Source organism: Mus caroli, unplaced genomic scaffold (assembly GCF_978045245.1).
Source record: "Mus caroli unplaced genomic scaffold, Mus_caroli_1 scaffold_3, whole genome shotgun sequence".
Classification (NCBI taxonomy): domain Eukaryota; kingdom Metazoa; phylum Chordata; class Mammalia; order Rodentia; family Muridae; genus Mus; species Mus caroli.
The window spans coordinates 88,648,753-88,672,284 of NW_028227258.1; the positions used below are offsets into that span (position 1 = coordinate 88,648,753).

The window sequence follows — 23,532 nt, forward strand, 5'->3', positions numbered from 1 at the left end:
CCCTCAATATCCCATATTCCCTACCACTAGCCTCTTTCACCCTCCTTCCCCACTTAATCCACCAAATTCATACTTTTCCATTCATGCATAAATATCTATTCTGTTTTTATTTTCTAATGAGATCTGTTTGTTCCTTCTAGCCATTTGTTTTATACCTAGTTTCCTTGGTTCTATATATTGAAAATTGGTTATAATTAACTTAAAAGCTAATATCCAAATATAAATAGGTGCATACTCTATTTGTCTTTCTGGGTCTATGATACCTCACTCAGTATTTTTTTTCTATTTCTATCACTTGAATGCAAATTTCTTGTCACTTATTTTATCAGCTGAGTAATACTCCAGTGTGTAAATGTACATTTATTTATCCATTGTCTTGTTGAGGGACTTTTAGGTTGTTTCCAATTCTTGCTATTACAAGATCAGCATTGTACATGGTTGGGTAAGGGTTTCTCTGATAGTATGAAATATCCTTATTCAAGGGCTTTTGAGGTAGATTGATTGCAATCTTCGTGAGGAATCACCATTGCGGTTTCTGTAATATCTGTATGAGTTTGCATTCCTACAAGAAATACATTAAGTGTTCCATTACATCATCCTTGACAGCATGAGATGTCACTTGTTTAGTTGATCTTAGCCACTCTGAAAGATATAAAACAAAACCTCAAAGTAATTTTGACTTGCATTTTTCTGATGGGTAGGGATGTTGACCATTTATTTAAATATGTCTCAGTGATTTGAGTTTACTCTATTGAGAATTTTCTGTCTAGACCTGTACATTATATTTTAATTTAGTCATTTGTTTTCTAAATCTCTAGTTTTTTGAGTTCATTATATATTTTAGAAATTAAGCCTTCTTCAGATGTATAGTTGGTAAAAAAAAAAAAAAATCCAATGCTCTGAGCTTCCAATTTTTTCAAACGATGGTGTTCTTCAGTATACAGAAACTCCTCAGGTTCATGAGGTTCCAATTATTGTTGATCTTAGTGCCTGTGCTAATGGTGTTCTGCTCAGAAAGCTTATTCCAGTGCCAATTAGCCTAGTTCCTGTATTCTCTTTTGTGAGGTTCAGTGTTTCTGGTTTTATGTTGAGGTCTTTGATTCTTTTTGGTGTTGAGTTGTATGGTATGCAGGAGGGTAAATATAGATTTATTTGGATTCTTCTACATAAAGTCATACAGTTTGACAAGCACCAGGTTTTGGAGATATAATTTTTCCCATGTGTATTTCTGTCTTATTTATTAAAAATCACAGTGTATATATAGGTCTGCAAATCTATTTATGGATCTTCAATTCGACTTTTTTGATCAATGTGTCTATTTTGATGCCAATATCATGATGTCTTTATTATTATATTATTCTATAATATATCATGATATATTATAGAATATATAATATATATATATTTAAGTAGATGTTGGCTATAAGCTGCTGTAAGCTTTCTTTATTATACAAATTCACATTTTGTGAAATGTGAATCAATCTACCTCAATATATATATATCATGAATATATAATATATTCTATCAATATCATGATGTCTATATTATTATTTATGTTATATTTCATTTATGGTACAATTTATAATCAAGGATGCTAATAATTAAAGCAGTTTTTTTTATTATTTAAAGTTGATTTAGTTGTTTGTGTGTGTGCTTCTATATGAAGCAAAATATTGTCTTTTCAAGACCTGAAGAATTCTGATGGAATTTTGCTAAAGATTTCTTTGAATATGCGGATAGCTTTTGTAGGATGAACAATGTTATTATGTTACTCTTACCAAACCATGAGCATGGAAAACCTTGCTATATGTTGATATTTTCTTAAATGTATTTCTTCAAGACTTAAGTTTTTTTATCGTGCAAGTGTGTCACTTGCTTGGTATGAGATACCCCAAGATATTTTACACAAAAATATCTTTGTGTATTCTTTGATTCTCAAAATCAAAATTCTTTGATTTCTCTCTCAGATTTTTCTTAGTTATATGTGGGAGGACTACTGACTTTCATGAGTTAATTTTGTATCCATATACTTTACTGAATTTATTTATCAGGTGAACAATTTTCCTAATGGAATTTTTTAGATAACTTATATACTCTCATATCATCTGCAAATAAAGATATTTTAGCATTTTTCTATCCAATTTCTACAACTTGATCTCCTTCAGTTTTCTTATTGTTCTAGCTAAAACTTTAAGTACTATATTATAGGTACAGAGTGAGTGGACAGCCTTGTTTTATCCATGATATTAATGGAATTGCTTTAAGTTTCTCTTTATTTAAGTAGATGTTGGCTATAAGCTGCTGTAAGCTTTCTTTATTATACAAATTCACATTTTGTTTATAAAATTAGTCATGTTTGCTAGTAAAATAAGGTTTCTGAAAGCATGAAAATTTCACAATCTTTCAAAGTATTTTTAAATTAGTTTGTCTTTTCATAAAGATGTAACTAATTACAAGTTAGGTTTTGTATAACTGTGTTTTCAATCTCCCATTTACTCCCTGAAAAGGTTTTTGATATCTTTTGTCTATTAAGTATTAAACAATATGTTTACTATAAAATAAGAAGAAATAAACAGATAACTAAAACCCAATAAGGAAAGAAAACAGAAAATTATTCACCTTCAGCTTTCAATCTAAACATAGGGAAGAAAATAAAGACAGGACACCGTATGTGCAGTTCTTATCTCCGATTTCACTCTGTGCAATCCGTTTCACCAACAATTTACTGAACCTAAGAAAGAAACAATTAATTCATTGAAAATTGAGTATATAAATGTTGTTCTGTCCAACGGAAGATAGCATTCTTGCTTGTTTCCAAGTGCCCATCTTTGCATTTCTCCCACTAAATGTTATATACTTATTAGCTTTCTCAGTTTTCAGATTTACTGTCACAAGACTTGTAAGCAATGCTGGGTTTGAGGATGCCTCTTTGCCTTGCTAAGTTCTGTTGGCAGTAACATAATTATTTTTTTCTCGCTAAAGAAATGACAAGAAAAATGGATAAGAGATTTTTTGTCAAGAGAGACCACTCAATTTTACTTTCAATTTCAGTCTGTTATTATAAACAATTTGCTTTATCATTAACTATTGTTGCTAATTTACTACGATGCCCTCATTTACTGTGATGTTAGACATCAAACTCAGTGGCTTATAATTACTAGGTAAGCACACTATCACTGAATTGGCTCTTCAGTCCTTCTCTACTTAATTATAATTAGAACACCATTATAGAACGTATAGAGGAAAATCCATATACCATTCATTACCATCTGTGATTCCCAACATTAGCTGATGTTCTTAGACTGCCCCCATAAATAATGAGAATTTTTCTTATCTTACATATATTACAAATGTAAGACCTCTGATAAAGATATTAAGCCTAGTTAACAGCAAAAGGATGTGATTCATGTGACACTCTATAGTTGAAGTCATATAATCCAAATGACAAAATTAATCATGTGTGCATGGGTAGACGCATGTCTCAGAAGAAAGAGAAGCAAGGACCAGTCCTACTGGTAAAGTGTAAAACGCTGCTGTGGGAAGAAAGCTGGCGTGTCTGCAAGAAGCATGTGAAGAGAAAGTGGTGGTAGCTCAGCGATTTACACATTACAGAGCTCAGTGACTTACTCGGGAGCATGTTACAGAGCACTCAAACTTGGAGAAATGTTTATTCTGCAGCCTGAGTTGCATGCTAATAGAGAACATTTACTTGATATCAAATTAATAGAGATCTAATGGCTAGTAAAAATGCCTGGGACATTCAGTGAGGCATACAGCAGTGCCAGGAGACTAAGAGGCCAATCTTTAGTGAGGCATCTGCATTTTGGATTGGCTACAAGTGGGATGAACTGGAGAGATTTAGGATACACCTTAAAGAAATATACAACTGGGTTTACTGTAACAATGGATCTAGGATATAAAAAAAAAAAAAATTAAAAGCCACCAAAGAACAGAGGTATCATTTTATTAAGTGGAGATCAAGATGACAGCTGGGGTTGAGACTGTTAAGTCCAAAGCTCAATTTGCCATATTTTAAGGTACATGAAATACTAAAATTATTTGCTGTAACATGGAAACATAGAATTCAAAATTTCCAAAGGAGTTGAGAGAAATAAGCTGATCTATAATAAGTTACAACACAGGTTTATATCACTTATTGTACTTGTAGATAGAGCAGTTGTTTGATAATGTCACACTTGAAAGGTAGAAGGAAGAAAAAGTAGCAGAGAAAAATAGAGTGATAAGAGGTCTGGAAGGAAATGTGGGAGAATAAGATATCCCTTGCTTTGATTTGAATTGGTTATTTTCTGAGGGTTCATATGTTTGAGGTTTAATCTTCATTCTGACAGTATTAGGGATTCTTGATTTTTTTAAGAGGTAGAACCTGCTGAACTGTATTTAACAACCTGTCCTCAAAGAAGTGCATACAGTTTCCCTGAGCTGCTGCTGCTGGAGCAATCTTACCTAGTGTGAGAAGAGCACTGGTCTTCCTTCACCATCGGAAGAGTTTAGCTGATGCCCATTCTTTCCTAAGACTTCCAGGCCTCCAGACAAAATACTTGTAATTTCTTAAGTGGTTGCCTGACTTCAGGTATTTTGTTATAATACCACTAATAAGCTAATAATTTCTCATGATGAAGTGAATATATTAATTACAGAGTGAATGTATAGGATGTAGACGGAGAACATCAGAGGTTTAATATGTTTTTGACAGCATAGAAATTAATCAATCAGATTCTAAAATGAAGAAGGAGAGAAATATCGCAATTTGTGTAAACTTTTTCAACGCGTGATTTAATCTTTATTGGAACAGGGGAGCAAGTTAAGGAAAGGGAAGACAAAAGCAAGCAAGAAGCTTCTCTCGGTTTCCATTTGCCTGTTCCCAATGTACAGCAAATCAGGGCAGTGCAGGAGTTATACAATTAATAGGATTAATTTAAATTTATGTTGTCAAAACTAACTGCCTGATTCTGTTTAATCATTTGCATTTAGAAAACAACATCCATGGAGTTCAGAGGAAAGTAAACAGGAGACACAAACACAAATAAACAAACAAACAAATAAATAAAGCACTCTGGTATTATGTACATCAAAAAATACAGAATTTTTTTTTCATGTTTTATTTAAGAGGACAAAAAGTCCTAAATACTAAGATTATTTCTGCGACTATTTATTTATTTATTTATTTATTTATTTATTTATTTATATTAGGTATTTTTCTCATTTACATTTCCAATGCTATCCCAAAAGTCCCCCATACCCTCCCCCCCACACTCCCCTACCCACCTACTCCCACTTTTTGGCCCTGGCATTACCCTGTACTGGGGCATACAAAGTTTGCAAGTCCAATGGGGCTCTCTTTCCAGTGATGGCCGAGTAGGCCATCTTTTGATACATATGCAGTTAGAGTCAAGAGCTCCGGGGTACTGGTTAGTTCAAAATGTGGTTCCACCTATAGGGTTGCAGATCCCTTTAGCTCCTTGGGTACTTTCTCTAGCTCCTGAGGCATTGGGGGCACTGTGATATATCCACTTATGTGTTTGCTAGGCCCCAGCATAGTCTCACTATAGACAGCTATATCAGGGTCCTTTCAGCAAACACTTGGTAGTGTATGTAATGGTGTCATCGTTTGGAGGCTAATTATGGGATGGATCATGGATATGGCAGTCTCTGGATGGTCCATTCTTTTGTCTCAGCTCCAAACTTTGTCTCTGTAACTCCTTCCATAGGTGTTTTGTTCCCAATTCTAAGAAGGAGCAAAGTGTCCACACTTTGGTCTTCGTTCTTCTTGAGTTTCATGTGTTTTGCAAATTGTAACTTATATCTTGGGTATTCTAAGTTTCTGGGCTAATATCCACTTATCAGTGAGTGCATATCATTTGAGTTCTTTTGTGATTGGGTTACCTCACTCAGGATAATGCCCTCCAGGTCCAAACATTTGCCTAGGAATTTCATAAATTCATTCTTTTTAAAAGCTGAGTAGTACTCCATTTTGTAAATGTACCACATTTTCTGTATCCATTCCTCTGTTGAGGGGCATCTGGGTTCTTTGCAGCTTCTGGCTATTATAAATAAGGCTGGAATGAACATAGTGGATCATGTGTCTTTCTTACTAGTTGGAACATCTTCTGGATATATGCCCAGGAGAGGTATTGTGGGATGCTCAGGTAGGACCATGTCCAATTTTCTGAGAAACCGCCAGACTGATTTCCAGAGTGGTTGTACTAGCTTGCAATCCCACCAACAGTGGAGGAGAGTTCCTCTTTCTCCACATCCTTGCCAGCATCTGCTGTCACCTGAATTTTTTTCATCTTAGCCATTCTGACTGGTGTGAGTTGGAATCTCAGGGTTGTTTTGATTTGCATTTCCCTGATGATTAAGGATGCTGAACATTTTTTCAGGTGTTTCTCAGCCATTCTGTATTCGTCAGGTGAGAATTCTTTGTTTAGCTCTGAGCCCTATTTTTTAATGGGGTTATTTGATTTTCTGGAGTCCACCTTCTTGAGTTCTTTATATATATATTGGATATTAGTCCCCTATCTGATTTAGGATAGGTAAAGATCCTTTCCCAATCTGTTGATGGCCTTTTTGTCTTATTGACGGTGTGTTTTGCCTTACAGAAGCTTTGCAGTTTCATGAGGTCCCATTTGTGAATTCTTGATCTTACAGCACAAGCCATTGCTATTCTATTCAGGAATTTTTCCCCTGTGCCAATACCTTCGAGGCTTTTCCCCACTTTCTCCTCTATAAGTTTCAGTGTCTCTGGTTTTATTTGAAGTTCCTTGATCCACTTAGATTTGACCTTAGTCCAAGGAAATAGGAATAGATCAATTAGCATTCTTCTACATGATAACAACAAGTTGTGCCAGCACCATTTGTTGAAAATGCTGTCTTTCTTCCACTGGATGGTTTTAGCTCCCTTGTCAAAGATCAAGTGACCATAGGTGTGTGGGTTCATTTCTGGGTCTTCAATTCTATTCCATTGCTCTACTTGTCTGTCACTATACCAGTACCATGCAGTTTTTATCACAATTGCTCTGTAGTAAAGCTTTAGGTCCGGCATGGTGATTCCACCAGAGGTTCTTTTATCCTTGAGAAGAGTTTTTGCTATCCTAGGTTTTTTGTTATTCCAGATGAATTTGCAGATTGTTCTTTCTAATTTGTTATTATTTACTTATTTTTTTCTTTTAATATGGATATCACTTATGCTCAGATAGTGTTGACCTTCTGAGCCTAGGAGATTCTCATGTTCCTGCCTCCCACTGTGAAAGAGAGCAAACTCATAGTTGCAAGTGGAAGCCAAAGGAGAAAACTAGCAACATTACACCAGAATTGAGTTATCTCAAACTAACGGTAAGATAAGAACCTAAAAACTAAAGATGGAGCATGATAAACCATCATATACACACTGATATTAAAGTGGGCACAAAATAGTGTCCCTGTAAACATAGATCATGTAGAGTTTTTAATATGTTCTTCAACATTCGGGGTAGTAATGCCTGCTAGAGAATTAATATTTTAAAATAAAAATATTGATTCTATCCTCCCCCCACAAAGACACACATTCTGCTTCCCAGATCCCTGACAAATCCTAGAGATGCCTCCTTCCATGCTCACTAATTATTTCTGTTCTCTCTTGCCTGCTCTCCCTATACATGCTCCCGTCCACCTCCCATCTCCCACCTGGTTCCCTCTGTCCATCTACCTGCCATATCTATTTTATTTCCATTCTGGGAATAATTTTGCCATCCTCCCTTGAAACCTTCTTATTATTTGTATTCGTTGGTTTTGTGGATGGTATTGTGGTTATCCTGTACTTTGTGAATAATATCTGATTTCATTTTGAGTCTGGGTTATCTCATTTAGGATGATACTGTCTAGTTGCATCTAGTTCCTTCTATTCTAGCTGAATAGAATGCTATTGTGTAAATGAACATTTTCTTTATCGATTCTTCAGTTAAGGGACATCTAGGTTGTTTCTAGTTTCTGGCTATATCAAATAAAGCTCCTGCAATGAGCATCATTGAGAAAGTGTCTTTGTGATATGGTGGAGAATCTTTTGGCTATATGCCCATGAGTGATATAGTTGGATCTTGAAGTAGAACTATTCCCAATTTTCTGAAAATCGGACAATTTGATTTTCAGAGTAAACGATGTATACGATTGCACTCCCATCAGCAATGCTGGAGTATTCCCCTTGCTCCATGTCCTTGTCAGCACATGCTGCCCCTTGAATTTTGATCTTAGACATTCTGACTGGTGTGAGCAATTATGGTTCAAAGTTGTTTTGACTTGCATTTCCCTGATGAATACAGATGTTGGACATTCTTTCTTTGTATTTATTATTTTCTTTTTTGTTTCTTTTTTCTTTGTTTCTTTCTTTTTATTTCACACTCCAGATTTTATTCCCCTCCAGGTCCACTGTCTGATTGTTCCACATCCCATATCTCCTCCCTGACCCACTGTCTCCACGAGGATGTCCCCACCACCACCAGACCTCTAAACTCCCTGGGACCTCCAGTCTCTTGAGGGTTAGGTGCATCTTCTTTGACTGAACCCAGACCAACATTCCTCTGCTGTATATGTGTTGGGGTCTCATATCAGCTGGTTATGCTGCCTGGTTGGTGGTCCAGTGTCTGAGAGATCTCGGGGGTCCAGGTTAATTGAGACTGCTGAACCTCCTACAGGGTCGCCCTCCTCCTCAGCTTCTTCCAGCTTTTCCCTAATTCAACCACAGGTATCAGCAGCCTTATTTCATCGATTGGGTGCAAATATCTGCATCTGACTCTTTCAGTTGCTTGTTGGGTCTTTCAGAGGACAGTCATGTTACATCCCTTTTTGTGAGCACTCCATAGCCTCAGTAATAGTGTCAGGCCTTGGGCCTCCACTTGAGCTGGATCCCACTTTGGGCCTGTCACTGGATATTCTTTTCCTCGGGCTCCTCTCTATTTCCATCCCTGCAGTTCTTTCAGAATGGAATGATTATATGTTGAATTTGTGACTCTGGGATAGCAACTCCCCTCAATTGATGCCCCGTCTTCCTGCTGGAGGTGGGCTTCACAAGTTCCCTCTTCCTACTTAGGGCATTTCATCTAAGTTCCCTCCCTTTGAGTCCTGAGAAACTTTCCCCTCCCACGTTTCTGGTCCCTTCTGGAGGGCCCCTCCCCAACCTCCTACCTCCTGAGGTTGCCTGTTTCCATTCTTTCTACTGGCCTTTAGGGCTTCAGTCCTTTACCCCCTTGCTTCTCAGGCATTAGAGATTACTATGTAGAGAATTATTTGTTTCACTCTGTATTCCATTTTTACGTTTTTGTGTGTGTGTTTAACTTCTTAAGTTCATTATTTACTTTGGATATTAACTTGCTGTCAGATGTAGGGCAGTGAAGATATTTTTCCAATATGTAGTCTACAGAGTGGTTGTTATATAGTAGCTCAAGGCCAGTCCAAACAAGGTTTCTCCAGATAAACAAACAAGATAAAATTAAGACTTACATATTTCTAAGAAATTGTACTTTGAATCATTAGTATCCGAGTAGATGTACTTGATTTCAAAAACAACACTTTTATAGCTAGCATATCTACCTATTCATTGACAGAATGGTCTAGGATAAAAGATCTTCTAGCCAGGGAATGGACCTAAGATATTTACCTTGTTAGTTAGGTGGTAGACACATTTGAGTGATACCTATCACTTTAATGCTTGGGGATTGATCAAGACTATGATTTACAGTTCACTCATGTAGCCAGAGAAACATGAGGATTTTGTTTCATGTGCTTTGAGAATCAAGTCTAGTCCTGATGGCCCTCTACATGTGAACTTCAAACATAAGAGGAGTTGGAAAGCTATCCAGAAATTATTAATAAATTATTTGATATTTCCTCTTAGGGAGAGCTTAGGGGTAGTGTGTTAGTATATCATGCTAATGGCTATGGATTAAATAATTCATGTCACAAGGTAGGAAAGTAGATAGACTAATAGATAAGATAGATGATGATGATGAAGATAGATAGATGATAGATAGATAGATAGATAGATGATAGATAGATACATAGATAGATAGATAGATAGATAGATAGATAGATAGATAGATAGATGAGAGATTAGACAAATGTTAGATAGATGATAGACAGATAATAGATCAATAGAAAGATGGTAGATTATTCATAGGTAGGCAGATAAAGGATTGATTAATAATACATAAGAATTTGGTTATGTTATATGATAGAGAAATGTACTGCCCTTCCTTTTTTGTGTTTGTCTGTTTCTTTATTTCCTCCTGTACTAATGCAAAACTAGGTCCCTATTTATATCAGACAAATACTCTTATCAGTAACTGTATCCTTAAATTTGACCTTTATATTTAGTTGAATGTTTGTTTTGTATTTACATTTTGACAGCTCTAATAAAACAGAGAAAAGAGAAAATATCCCACGGGAACAAAGGTTTGGTAAAAAGCCGAGCAAAGTGTCAGAGTGAAATTAGCAAAAAGTGCCTGGGTTGGTGAGAAAAAGATAAATAAATATCTGGACACTACAATGGGAATTGAATCTGACAGTTGAGTCACTACAGTGGGGACTACAGAACAGAGTCTGAAGGGGACACTATAGTTCAGTGCTGTAGACTGTGTTCCCGAGAGTGTCCCGGGGGATCAGCAGTGTCAGCATAAACAGTCCAGATTCCCCAGGGATGCTAGTGATCTGAGGGAAGAAGGATTGATACTGGAAGGCAGGAGTTAATCGGAATTTTATAAGAGAGAGAGTGATTCACCGCCTTTAGCTGGAGTATCTTAAGCTTTCCAATTGGTTGTAAATTTTTCCAGACTTTTCTGTTTGAGAAAAATTAACCTCTTGGAAGGGAATGTTTTGTAAGAATTATTTGAAAAGACATTGAACTCTAAAACCAAGAAGGAGAGAAAACAAAACCAAAGTGATTTTAAGAATATTCAGACTAACTCATACTAGATTTTGAAGTTAGAAATATGAGAAAGCAACTCACTGAGACCTTGTAGCACAAGGAACCACCTATTTATTAAATGGAAATCATTGTAGAAGTTAAATAGAACTAATAATTGTAAAAATGTGTAAGTTTTCAAGATGCACACGTCTTAATATAGACTTCTTAACCAATTTGAAGTCCAAATACTCTATTAAATATTTAGGCTTATAAAGAGCTGGGGGTAAACTGGGAGTGCTTTAAAAACTATCTTCCTTAAATTTTATCAAGAGATATTTAGTAGTTTCTATTTTTAATTTTAATTATATTCTTTTCTGCTGTTAGAACAATGGAGACCATTTATGTAAGAAGTGTATAGCCTATATTAAAAATAATTCCTAAAGCCAGCACTTGGGAGGCAGAGGCAGGCAGATTTCTGAATTCGAGGCCAGCCTGGTCTACAAAGTGAGTTCCAAAGCAGCCAGGGCTACACAGAGAAACCCTGTCTCGAAAAAAACAAAAAACAAAACAAAAAAAAATAATTCCTAAATTCAAAATATTAAATTAAAATTCTTTTTATTACTCTCCCTATGGAAACAGAAATTGGCTTTGAAAATAAAGGTTTGTGGGTTTGTTTGTTTGTTTGTTTGTTTGTTTTTTAGTCTTTTAATTTTGGTCCAGGATATATTTGAGTGTGAATAAATGAATTAAAATACTAAAATGCATTGCTTGAACGCAACCCCAGCAAAGTTTTCAGTATGACTGAGAGTCAATAACCACTATTTATTAAAGAGGGAATAAACTAAATGGTTAGTAATATTCCACATGAAGTTACCTCATAATGACCATACTAGAGAGATAATACAAGGAAATAAAGGGAGATTAATAAAATGATGAAAAATTAAAAGTTGTCTTCACATTTTAGTTAGAAACTGGAATATCCTCTCTTACTAAAGTGGAAAAACAGGGAAGAAAGGAAAATATCATTGTGGTAAAATTAGGGATACAGTGCAGTGATCATTTAATACCTGAAAATATGAAAATTAACTCAATATAAATAAATTGTCATAGGTGCATTCAAGTTTATTTTAACTTTAGATGCTATCATTGAACAGCCATAGAAAACTGATGTATTATAGCCAGTTTTCTTGTTTTTCCACCCACTGTCTAACTTTTATTTTTCATGTTTAATTTTTGAAATGGTATTTAAAATTATAGCATTTAATAACCAAATAACTGGATGCTGAGAACACTCATGGAGTGGTTCAGAACGAGACAGATACTCAGGAGTTAGGGAGCTGGGGAAGCCACATTACAGTTTAATGGCATCAGCAACACTTCCAGTAGTTACAGACAACATAGAAATCTGGAAGAACTCATCCAGTGTAAAGAGTCTGAACCACTGTCCTGGTTGAGTGGATAAAGTTTAGCACATAGAAGGCAAGTTTCAAAGGACACCTTTCATCCTGTCCCCCACATAATTAGGTCAGGTCCCTAGCGAGGTAGGTTGCTTCTCAGTGCTCAGGGAAATATTTCAGGAAGTAAAACTGTTGATTTGGGCTCAGTATCAGAGGATAAAGTCCATGGTCACTTGGCTTCCATTGTTTACACTGTGATGAGGTAAAAACCTCAGATTGGGGAGAAAGTAATGTAAACAAGGTTACAAACAAAGAAAGGAAGGTCCCAGAAAAGGGTAGACCTTTCAAGACATGTCAACAGTGAGACGTTTCTGCCAAGTTGGCTCTTGTGCTGAAATTCTAACTCCTCCCAGTGTGCTTTCAGCAATGAGTCTTAATCTATCCATTAACAATGCAGTATTGATGTTGGAGCTCTCCTCTGAATCAAGATGCAATGGAGGTGAAGCTTTTATATAAAGTCCTTCCTTCCTTCCTTCCTTCCTTCCTTCCTTCCTTCCTTCCTTCCTTCCTTCCTTCCTTCCTTCTTTCTTCCTTCCTCCCACCCTCAATCCTCCCTCTCTTTCTGTTATTTATTTTTTTCATATATTATATCCCAACCACAATTCCCCTCCCTCTTCTTCTCCTAGTCCCTCCTCAGCACCCCCTCTCTTCCTCAGATTTGCTTCTGTCCCATTTATCTTCAGAAAAGAGCAAGCATTCCAGGGGATATTAGTGAAAGATGACATGTATAATAATCAATCTCTGTGTTTATTTAAAAGTATATTATGCTTTTTATAATTGCTAAAGGTATTTTTAATCTACTGGGTGCTAAATAATTGTCATACAGAGACAAATGTCTTAAAAACTGCACCAGAGTACCAGTTGACCATAATAGTTTTGTTTTTGGCAGATCTACAAATATCAGTATGCATTTTCTTGACTTCCAAGTTTTTATCTATTGATTCATATCTAGGTATTGTTTCTGTAAGGATAAGATTTCTTACTTTATACGGGTTCAACTTTTGATACAATTGTATCTCAAATTCAATATCAATGTTCTGAAAATGGGTAACGACCCAAAATAGTAATTTTTATAAAATTGGGAAATACTGCAGGCATTTCCCAAGATAGAATTCTTTGTCTGTTCTTGAAAGTCGGTGTTCACAGTGTGTAGGATCCTTTGGAGACACTCTGAACTCTTGAAGTGAATACTTTGAAAGAAAATGCTAGAGATAACAGATAAAGGAAGAAAGGACATAGAGAAAGCAGAGATGCAAGCTGAACTTACCACACTTCTAGTCCTAAACAAAGTGTCTTCACAGACATTGACCTAGTTAATTTCAAAATATTTTTTCAAAGGTATTACACAGACAAACACACACAGACACACACACACACACACACACACACACACACACACACACACACTCACACACTTGGGTAAGATCAAATTACTAAACATGGCATGGAATCTACTTCTTATCCTATTCTCCTATACCACTAAGAACTTGTCACTCTCAATTTCAGTTTTCACTGCTACTTTTCATTTTACTGTACACTTTAAATCCGAGCCACACCCAGGTCCCTGCAAGAGCAAGTATTCTTTTTTTTTTAATTTTTAATATTTTTATTACATATTTTCCTCAATTACATTTCCAATGCTATCCCAAAAGTCCCCCATAGCGCCCCCCACTACCCTACCCACCCATTCCCATTCTTTTGGCCCTGGCATTCCCCTATATTGGGGCATATAAAGTTTGCAAGTCCAATGGGGCTCTCTTTCCATTGATGGCCGACTAGGTCATCTTTCGATACATATGCAGCTAGAGACAAGAGCTCTGGGGTTCTGGTTAGTACATCATGTTGTTCCAACAATAGGGTTGCAGATCCCTTTAGCTCCTTGGGTACTTTCTCTAGCTTCTCCATTGGGAGCCCTGTGATACATCCAATAGCTGACTGTGAACATCCACTCCTGTGTTTGCTAGGCCCCGGCATCGTCTCACAAGAGACAGCTATATTTGGGTCCTTTCAGCAAAATCTTGCTAGTGTATGCAATGGTGTCAGCGTTTAGAAGCTGATTATGGGATGGATCCCTGGATACGGCAGTCTCTAAATGGTCCATCCTTTCATCACAGCTAGGAACTTTGTCTCTGTAACTCCTTCCCTGGGTGTTTTGTTCCCAATTCTAAGAAGGTGCACAGTGTCCACACTTTGGTCTTCATTCTTCTTGAGTTTCATGCGTTTAGCAAATTGTATCTTATATCTTGGGTTTCCTAAGTTTTGGGCTAATATCCACTTATCAGTGAATACATATTGTGTGAGTTCTTTTGTGATTGTGTTACTTCACTCAAGATGATGCCCTCCAGGTCCATCCATTTGGCTAGGAATTTCATAAATTCATTCTTTTTAATAGCTGAGTAGTACTCCATTGTGTAAATGTACCATAATTTCTGTATCCATTCCTCTGTTGAGGGACATCTGGGTTCTTTCCAGCTTCTGGCTATTATAAATAGGGCTGCTATCAACATAGTGGAGCATGTGTCCTTTTTACCGGTTGGGACATCTTCTGGATATATGCCCAGGAGAAGTATTGCTGGATCCTCCGGTAGTACTATGTCCAATTTTCTGAGGAACCGCCAGACTGATTTCCAGAGTGGTTGTACAAGCTTGCAATCCCACCAACAATGGAGGAGTGTTCCTCTTTCTCCACATCCCCGCCAGCATCTGCTGTCACCTGAATTTTTGATCTTAGCCATTCTGACTGGTGTGAGGTGGAATCTCAGGGTTGTTTTGATTTGCATTTCCCTGATGATTAAGGATGTTGAACATTTTTTCAGGTGCTTCTCTGCCATTCGTTATTCCTCAGTTGAGAATTCTTTGTTCAATTCTGAGCCCCATTTTTTAATGGGGTTATTTGACTTTCTGGAGTCCACCTTCTTGAGTTCTTTTTATATATTGGATATTAGTCCCTTATCTGATTTAGGATAGGTGAAGATCCTTTCCCAATCTGTTGGTGGTTTTTTTGTCTTATTGATGGTGTCTTTAGCCTTGCAGAAGCTTTGTAGTTTCATGAGGTCCCACTTGTCAATTCTCGATCTTACAGCACAAGCCATTACTGTTCTATTCAGGAATTTTCCCCCTGTGCCCATATCTTCAAGGCTTTTCCCCACTTTCTCCTCTATAAGTTTCAGTGTCTCTGGTTTTATGTGAAGTTCCTTGATCCACTTAGACTTGACATTATTACAAGGAGATAGGAATGGATCGATTTGCATTCTTCTACATGTTAACAACCAGTTGTGCCAGCACCATTTGTTGAAAATGCTGTCTTTCTTCCACTGGATGTTTTTAGCTCCCTTGTCGAAGATCAAGTGACCATAGGTGTGTGGGTTCATTTCTGGGTCTTCAATTCTATTCCATTGGTCTATTTGTCTGTCACTATACCAGTACCATGCAGTTTTTATCACAATTGCTCTGTAGTAGAGCTTTAGGTCCGGCTTGGTGATTCCACCAGAGGTTCTTTTATCCTTGAGAAGAGTTTTTGCTATCCTGGGTTTTTTGTTATTCCAGATGAATTTGCAGATTGCACTTTCTAATTCATTAAAGAATTGATTTGGAATTTTGATGGGGATTGCATTGAATCTGTAGATTACTTTTGGCAAGATAGCCATTTTTACAATGTTGATCCTGCCAATCCATGAGCATGGGAGATCTTTCCATCTTCTGAGATCTTCTATAATTTCTTTCTTCAGAGATTTGAAGTTTTTATTATACAGATCTTTCACTTAATTAGTTAGAGTCACGCCAAGATATTTTATATTATTTGTGACTATTGAGAAGGGTGTTGTTTCCCTAATTTCTTTCTCAGCCTGTTTATTCTTTGTGTAGAGAAAGGCCATTGATTTGTTTGAGTTAATTTTATATCCAGCTACTTCACCGAAGATGTTTATCAGGCTTAGGAGTTCTCTGGTGGAATTTTTAGGGTCACTTATATATAATATCATATCATCTGCAAAGAGTGATATTTTGACTTCATCTTTTCCAATTTGTATCCCTTTGATCTCCTTTTGTTGTCGAATTGCTCTGGCTAGGACTTCAAGTACAATGTTGAATAGGTATGGAGAAAGTGGACAGCCTTGTCTAGTCCCTGATTTTAGAGGGATTGCTTCAAGCTTCTCACCATTTACTTTGATGTTGGCTACTGGTTTGCTGTAGATTGCTTTTATCATGTTTAGGTATGGGCCTTGAATTCCTGATCTTTACAAGACTTTTATCATGAATGGGTGTTGGATCTTGTCAAATGCTTTCTCCACATCTAACGAGATGACCATGTGGTTTTTGTCTTTGAGTTTGTTTATATACTGGATTAAGTTGATGGATTTCCGTATATTGAACCATCCCTGCATCCCTGGGATGAAACCTACTTGGTCAGGATGGATGATTGTTTTGATGTGTTCTTCGATTCGGTTAGCAAGAACTTTATTGAGGATTTTTGCATCCATATTCATAAGGGATATTGGTCTGAAGTTTTCTATCTTTGTTGGGTCTTTTTGTGGTTTAGGTATCAGAGTAATTGTGGCTTCATAGAATGAGTTGGGTAGAGTACCTTCTGTTTCTATTTTGTGGAATAGTTTGTGAAGAACTGGGATTAGATCTTCTTTGAAGGTCTGATAGAACTCTGCACTAAACTCATCTGGTCCTGGGCTTTTTTTAGTTGGGAGACTATTAATGACTGCTTCTATTTCTTTGGGGGATATAGGGCTGTTTAGATCATAACCCGTTCTTGATTCAACTTTGGTACCTGGTATCTGTCTAGGAACTTCTCCATTTCATCCAGGTTCTCCAGTTTTGTTGAGTATAGCCTTTGGTAGAAGGATCTGATGGTGTTTTGGATGTCTTCAGGATCTGTTGTTATGTCTCCTTTTTCATTTCTGATTTTGTTAATTAGGATGCTTTCCCTGTGCCCTCTAATGAGTCTGGCTAAGGGTTTATCTATCTTGTTGATTTTCTCAAAGAACCAGCTCCTTGATTGGTTGATTCTTTGAATAGTTTTTCTTGTTTCCACTTGGTTGATTTCGCCCCTGAGTTTGATTATTTCCTGCCATCTACTCCTCTTGGGTGAATTTGCTTCCTTTTGTTCTAGTGCTTTTAGGTATGTTGTCAAGCTGCTAATGTGTGCTCTCTCTAGTTTCCTTTTGGAGGCACTCAGAGCTATGAGTTTTCCTCTTAGAAATGCTTTCATTGCGTCCCATAAGTTTGGGTATGTTGTGGCTTCATTTTCATTGAACTCTAAAAAGTCCTTAATTTCTTTCTTTATTCCTTCCTTGACCAAGGTATCATTGAGAAGAGTGTTGTTCAGTTTCCACGTGAAGGTTAGCTTTCTATTATTTATTTTGTTATTGAAGATCAGCCTTAGTCCATGGTGATCTGATAGGATGCATGGGACAATTTCAATATTTTTATATCTGTTGAGGCCTGTTTTGTGACCAATTATGTGGTCAATTTTGGAGAAGGTACCATGAGGTGCTGAGAAGAATGTATATCCTTTTTTTTAGGATAGAATGTTCTGTAGATATCTTCCAGATCCATTTGATTCATAATTTCTCTTAGTTTCTCTGTGTCCCTGTTTAGTTTCTGTTTCCATGATCTGTCCATTGGTGAAAGTGGTGTGTTGAAGTCTCCCACTATTATTGTATGAGGTGCAATGTGTGCTTTGAGATTTACTAAAGTTTCTTAATGAATGTGGCTGCCTTTGTATTTGGAGAATAGATATTCAGGATTGATAGTTCCTCTTGGAGGATTTTACCTTTGATGAGTATGAAGTTTCCCTCCCTGTCTTTTTTAATGACTTTGGGTTGGAAGTCAATCTTATCAGATATTAGAATGGCTACTCCAGCTTGTTTCTTCATACCATTTGCTTGGAAAATTGTTTTCCAGCCTTCCATTCTGAGGTAGTGTCTATCTTTTTCTCTGAGATGAGTTTCCTGTAAGCAGCAAAATGTTGGGTCTTGTTTGTGTAGCCAGTTTGTTAGTCTATGTCTTTTTATCGGGGAGTTGAGTCCATTGATATTAAGAGATATTAAGGAAAAGTAATTGTTGTTTCCTGTTATTTTTGTTGTTAAAGTTGGCATTCTGTTCTTGTGGCTGTCTTCTTTTAGGTTTGTTGAGGGATTACCTTCTTGTTGTTTCTAGGGCGTAGTTCCTGTCCTTGTATTGGTTTTTTTCTGTTATTATCCTTTGAAGGGCTGGATTCGTGGAGAGATAATGTGTGAATTTGGATTTGTCGTGGAATACTTTGGTTTCTCCATCTATGTTAATTGAGAGTTTGGCTGGGTATAGTAGCCTGGGCTGGAATTTGTGTTCTTTTAGTGTCTGTATAACATCCGTCCAGGATCTTCTGGCTTTCATAGTCTCTGGTGAAAAATCTGGTGTAATTCTGATAGGCTTGCCTTTATATGTTACTTGGCCTTTTTCTCTTACTGCTTTTAGTATTCTATCTTTATTTAGAGCATTTGTTGTTCTGATTATTATGTGTCGGGAGGTATTTCTTTTCTGGTCCAATCTATTTGGAGTTCTGTAGGCTTCTTGTATGTTCATGGGCATCTCTTTCTTTAGATTTGGGAAGTTTTCTTCTATAATTTTGTTGAAGATGTTTGCTGGTCCTTTGAGTTGAAAATCTTCATTCTCATCCACTCCTATTATCCGTAGGTTTGGTCTTCTCATTGTGTCCTGTATTTCTTGGATGTTTTGAGTTAGGATCTTTTTGCATTTTACATTTTCCTTGATTGTTTAGCCAATGTTCTCTTTGGAATCTTCTGCACCTGAGATTCTCTCTTCCATCCCTTGTATTCTGTTGCTGATGCTGGTATCTATGGTTCCAGATTTCTTTCCTAGGGTTTCTATCTCCAGTGTTGCCTCATTTTGGGTTTTCTTTATTGTGTCTACTTCCCTTTTTAGGTCTAGTATGGTTTTGTTCATTTCCATCATCTGTTTGGATGTGTTTTCCTGTTTTTCATTAAGGACTTCTACCTGTTTGATTAGGTTATCCTGTTTTTCTTTAAGGATTTGAAACTCTTTAGTTGTGTTCTCCTGCAATTCTTTAAGGGATTTTTGTGCTTCCTCTTTAATGTCTTCTACCTGTTTACCAGTGTTCCTTTGTATTTCTTTAAGTGTGTTATTAAAGTCCTTCTTGAAGTCCTCTACCATCATCAGGAGATATGCTTTTAGATCCATGTCTAGCTTTTCTGGTGTGTTGGGGTGCCCTGGACTGGGCGAAGTGGGAGTGCTGGATTCTGATGATGGTGAGTGGTCTTGGTTTCTGTTAGTAAGATTATTACGTTTACCTTTCGCTATCTGGTAATCTCTGGGGTTAGTTGTTGTCTTTGTCACTGTTTAAAGATTGGAGCAGAAGCTGTTTTCCACTCACCAGCAGTCTCAAAATCCTGTGGCGGGGGTCGTGGGTAGCTGGCTGGTGTCAGCCGACCCTGCACTCTAGCTATCCGGCCGGATGAGGCCTGTGGTCTTATTCAGGCCGGTTTCTGCTTCCCTAACTAATGCAGTCTCAGGTCCCGCGAGCAATTGGATTGAAGCAGAAGCTGTGTTCCACTCACCAGAAGTCTTAATATCCTGTGGCGGGTGTTGTGGGTAGCTGGCAAGTGTCAGCCTACCCTGTGCCCTCGCTACCCAGGTGCTTTTCTGACTGGAAGAGGCTTGTGGCCCTATGTAGGCCGGATTTCTCCCCAACCAGAGCAGTCTCAGGTCCCGTGTGATTGGACTGGAGCAGAAGCTGTGTTCCACTCACCAGCAGTCTCAAAATCCTGTGGTGGGGGTCATGGGTAGCCAGCGGGTGTCAGCCGACCCTGCACTCTAGCTATCCGGCCGGATGAGGCCTGTGGCCCTCAAGAGCAAGTATTCTTAAGTGTTGACTTGTCTTCCATCACCATCAAGTAGGTTTAAAAACAACGAAAGCTCTTTTTTTTTTTGATTTTTAATATTTTTATTACATATTTTCCTCAATTACATTTCCAATGCTATCCCAAAAGTCCCCCATAGCGCCCCCCACTTCCCTAACCACCCATTCCCATTCTTTTGGCCCTGGCATTCCCCTATATTGGGGCATATAAAGTTTGCAAGTCCAATGGGCCTCTCTTTCCATTGATGGCCGACTAGGCCATCTTTCGATACATATGCAGCTAGAGACAAGAGCTCTGGGGTTCTGGTTAGTACATCATGTTGTTCCAACAATAGGGTTGCAGATCCCTTTAGCTCCTTGGGTACTTTCTCTAGCTTCTCCATTGGGAGCCCTGTGATACATCCAATAGCTGACTGTGAACATCCACTCCTGTGTTTGCTAGGCCCCGGCATAGTCTCACAAGAGACAGCTATATTTGGGTCCTTTCAGCAAAATCTTGCTAGTGTATGCAATGGTGTCAGCGTTTAGAAGCTGATTATGGGATGGATCCCTGGATACGGCAGTCTCTAAATGGTCCATCCTTTCATCACAGCTAGGAACTTTGTCTCTGTAACTCCTTCCCTGGGTGTTTTGTTCCCAATTCTAAGAAGGTGCACAGTGTCCACACTTTGGTCTTCATTCTTCTTGAGTTTCATGCGTTTAGCAAATTGTATCTTATATCTTGGGTTTCCTAAGTTTTGGGCTAATATCCACTTATCAGTGAATACATATTGTGTGAGTTCTTTTGTGATTGTGTTACTTCACTCAAGATGATGCCCTCCAGGTCCATCCATTTGGCTAGGAATTTCATAAATTCATTCTTTTTAATAGCTGAGTAGTACTCCATTGTGTAAATGTACCATAATTTCTGTATCCATTCCTCTGTTGAGGGACATCTGGGTTCTTTCCAGCTTCTGGCTATTATAAATAGGGCTGCTATCAACATAGTGGAGCATGTGTCCTTTTTACCGGTTGGGACATCTTCTGGATATATGCCCAGGAGAGGTATTGCTGGATCCTCCGGTAGTACTATGTCCAATTTTCTGAGGAACCGCCAGACTGATTTCCAGAGTGGTTGTAGAAGCTTGCAATCCCACCAACAATGGAGGAGTGTCCCTCTTTCTCCACATCCTCGCCAGCATCTGCTGTCACCTGAATTTTTGATCTTAGCCATTCTGACTGGTGTGAGGTGGAATCTCAGGGTTGTTTTGATTTGCATTTCCCTGATGATTAAGGATGTTGAACATTTTTTCAGGTGCTTCTCTGCCATTCGGTATTCCTCAGGTGAGAATTCTTTGTTCAGTTCTGAGCCCCATTTTTTAATGGGGTTATTTGACTTTCTGGAGTCCACTTTCTTGAGTTCTTTATATATATTGGATATTAGTCCCTTATCTGATTTAGGATAGGTGAAGATCCTTTCCCAATCTGTTGGTGGTTTTTTTGTCTTATTGATGGTGTCTTTAGCCTTGCAGAAGCTTTGTTGTTTCATGAGGTCCCACTTGTCAATTCTCGATCTTACAGCACAAGCCATTACTGTTCTATTCAGGAATTTTTCCCCTGAAAAGCTCTTTTTGAAGTACTAAAATTTGTTTTTTCGTAATACATGAAGATTATTTGAATAAAATTATAAACCTACATATTTATTATTAGACAAATAAGTTTTCAAGAGAAAGTAACAGAAAAGTGGCCTTTCTCAAGAGAGACTGCAATGTAAAAAAATGGGTATAATGTGAAGAATTAGTCTGACATGAAGTACAACAGTTCAACTCAGGAAAAGTAAGTTATGTTAGGAATATTTAAAGTATACTACATATTGGATACTTTTCACTACCATTTGAAACCTAGTGACATTGACTTTTTACTTTGTGACATCTCAGTTCAATTTAAAAAAAAATACAAATTATGAATAAAGTTTTTCCCATTGCCCACCAAAGGGAAATGAAAATAAAAATTATATCTTAAACAAAAACTATTTTAGACATAGTGGATTTTATTCCACTTATTTGCTGTGTCTACTAAGTGGCATGGCATTATTTATAGCTGCTTCTTTAAATTACAGGGGTCTACTCATGCTATTCTTCTTTTTCTAATTAAATAACAGAGTTTTGCATAATCAATCAATTATGATATTAAAATGACCGATTTTGGTAACTAAAATTATCAGAAATATATGTCTTCCACTTTAGCTATTATTTGAACATATTAAAATCAACAACATAATTATTATAATAAACATGCAATTATATCATTATTTGGGCATCTGGTCTAGCCTCTTTGTTTTATATAACATTGTGAATACAAATACACTTATAAAGCAATTTTTATTAGTTTTTATGATACATCTGTGTAATACTTTGTAATTTAATTAATTTTGTAAATATTTACAGAGTATCAGTTATAAGTTATGTACTTGGCTACATGGCATGCTATGTACATCAATATAGTGCACTTATTTTGGAACACAGTAGTGGATATGCAGTTTTCCAATGTTACTGTACCACTGAGCTCTACACAGGAAACCCATTGCAGATTGTTACTTTATAGTATCTTCTCTACCATACTCCAAAATCAGGTAGGAATTTAAATTTTTCTCAGAGTTCATGCTATACTGTCTCTAAAGCTTTGGTCTATTTCACCAAGAAATCACAATTAAAAATCTAAATATGTAATCACAGATTTGTCTGGAAACACACACACCCAAACATACAGAGAGAGAGAGAGAGAGAGAGAGAGAGAGAGAGAGAGAGAGAGAGAGAGAGAGAAAGAGAGGAGCTGATAAACGTTCTAATGAGACTCTCACATTAAATGTGCTTGTTTCTTGGCAAAAGAACTGAATTCAGTTCCAGCACTCATATGAAGTTGCTCAAAGCTTTAACTGAACTGCAAGGGATGCAATGCTCTCTAATGGCCTCCTCATACAGTTGGTACAAAAGACACACACACAGACAGACACAGACACAGACACACACACACACACAGACACACACACACACACATCAGTGCAAACAAATGAATAAGTACTAAAATAAAAGTCAATTGAAAAAAGGATAAAGCCGGGCGTGGTGGCGCACGCCTTTAATCCCAGCACTGGGGAGGCAGAGGCAGGCGGATTTCTGAGTTCGAGGCCAGCCTGGTCTACAAAGTGAGTTCCAGGACAGCCAGGGCTATACAGAGAAACCCTGTCTCGAAAAACCAAAAAAAAAAAAAAAAAAAAAGAAAAGAAAAGAAAAGAAAAAAGGATAAAACAATAATCA

General features: G+C 37.3%; 1 protein-coding gene and 1 long non-coding RNA gene across 2 annotated transcripts in view; one reads left to right on the top strand and one right to left on the bottom strand.

The window, feature by feature from the left end:
• LOC115030600 (uncharacterized) overlaps nt 1-23,532 on the bottom strand; it is a 102,708-nt gene that overhangs the window by 52,946 nt on the left and 26,230 nt on the right. Inside the window, exon 4 of the long non-coding RNA XR_003836185.2 lies at nt 2,620-2,731. This is a non-coding gene — a long non-coding RNA (uncharacterized LOC115030600). The remainder of the gene's footprint in view (nt 1-2,619; nt 2,732-23,532) is intronic.
• Nucleotides 1-23,532, top strand: part of Bche (butyrylcholinesterase) — an 84,070-nt gene that overhangs the window by 23,594 nt on the left and 36,944 nt on the right. The window lies entirely within an intron of this gene.